The following is a 1,907-nucleotide window of genomic DNA, read 5'->3' on the forward strand; positions in this document are numbered from 1 at the left end:
GATCTTTCCCTAACCTTGTTTGGCAATCAACGGTTAACAAATAACGGATTATATTAGCGAGTTTGATCAGCCGTATCAGCAAATAATTGTTATTATTATTATTATTTAAAAGATATAACTTTTTATAAAAAAAAAGGAAAAATAAAAACAAAAACAAAAAGGGGAGCCGGTGGTTTTGCCACCTTTCCCACATCGGTGGGAAAACTGACATGGGAGCCTTGAGGCTTCTATAAAAGGAGCCTCAAGGCTCCAATTTATTCACAATGCCCCATCACTTCATGGGCACGCAGTGAGCTGGACTAACTGGCTCGTGCATTCATGGAGCCGAAATAGTTCGGCTTCATAGTAGTAAATATTTTTTGAACACTATCTTTGCACTTGCGACGAAAGGTTGCTGACACCTTGCCCCCTCTCTGTCAAGGATCTCATCTGCCCTCGCAAGCCAGCGTTCTTCTCCGAAAAACTTGAGGTAAATTCATCATATCCCCCCATCCTTTACCTCCGGTCTTTTTTCATTGTTTGGATGAAAACATTCTGGGTTGTTTAATTTTATACAAATCTCTAGATCTCTGCAAATAACCGGTTTTGAATTCAAGAATTCTGTTTTTGAATTCAAGAATTCTGGGTTTTTTGGGGGGTTTATCTTCCACTGGTAAATTCAATTGTATTTATTAATGTTGTGTATGGTTTTGTTCTGAGTTTTTGAATTCAAGAATTCTGGGTTTTTTTGGGGGGTTTATCTTCCTCTGGTTAATTCAATTGTATTTATTAATGTTGTGTATGGTTTTGTCTCTGTTGAAGTATTTACTAATAGGGTTCTGTTTATTCATAGTAATTATTTGTGGGTTTTGGTAATCTGCCCCTCCCAAGCCAGCGTTCTTATCCGAAAAACTTTTGAGGTAAATTCATCATATCCCCCATCCTTTACCTCCGTCTTTTTTCATTGCTTGGTGGACGAAAACATTTTGGGTTAATTTTATACAAAGATCTGTAGATCTATGCAAATAACCGGTTGGATGGGTTCTGAGTTTTCGAATTCAAGAATTCTGTTTTTTTTTGGGGTGTTTATCTTCCACTGGTAAATTCAATTGTATTTATTAATGTTGTGTATGGTTTTGTCTCTGTTGAAGTATTTATTAATAGGGTTCTGTTTATTCGTTGTAATTATTTGTGGGTTTTGGAGCTCCTTTGTTTTTTTTTTTTTTTTTTTTTTTTTTTTTTTTTTTTTTTTGTATAGTGAATTTTGTATAGTGAATTTTGCTATTTTTACAGAGTGCGGCGCTTCAATATATGTTGGGTCGTTATTTATTCATTTTGGTGGGGACTTCTGTGCTTCTGTGCCTTAATATAAGGTGAGTTATGGGTTCTTCTCGTTCGAGTCTGTGTTCTACTCATTGGGTTATTTTGACAGTGTGTTGTAATTTAAGGTGAATTCTTATTGATTCTGTGTTGATGAGGCTTTGGGTTCTTTGATCATTATTTGTTCAAATGTGTTTTTGATATATTGAATTGTGATGTTTTGACACATTGCAGTAAATTGCAGTAAGTAAGGCTAATTGTGAATGATTTTCAGTGGGTTGAGGTGTTTGACTTGTTTTTGAAATGATTCAGCATTAGTATTCTTTTTAGTTTTTGAAATGATGTTCAACATTTTTAAGTATTCTTTTTTAGTTGTTAAAATGATGTGCAGCGTTTTTAAGTGTTCCTTTTTGAGTGTTTTGAATGGTTCTTTTTAATTTTTAATTTAGCTTCTTACTGAACTAATTTTGCAGTGTTTTGAATGGTTCTTTTTAATTTTCAATTTAGCTTCTTTCAAGTATTATTTTTTGGTTCCTTTAATGTAGTTTCTGTCAAGTATTATTTGTTCAGTGTTTTGAATGGTTCTTTTTAATTTTCAATTTAGCTTC

The 1,907-nt window shown here is 33.5% G+C and overlaps 1 long non-coding RNA gene across 1 annotated transcript; it reads left to right on the plus strand.

The window, feature by feature from the left end:
• The first annotated feature begins 218 nt into the window (after window positions 1-218).
• Window positions 219-1,525, plus strand: LOC116025741. Its single transcript, XR_004099717.1, has 3 exons — window positions 219-469; window positions 833-899; window positions 1,273-1,525. It is a non-coding gene; the product is annotated as an uncharacterized LOC116025741 (long non-coding RNA).
• The last annotated feature ends 382 nt before the right edge of the window (window positions 1,526-1,907 follow it).

Source organism: Ipomoea triloba, chromosome 7 (genome assembly GCF_003576645.1).
Source record: "Ipomoea triloba cultivar NCNSP0323 chromosome 7, ASM357664v1".
Taxonomy (NCBI): Eukaryota; Viridiplantae; Streptophyta; class Magnoliopsida; order Solanales; family Convolvulaceae; genus Ipomoea; species Ipomoea triloba.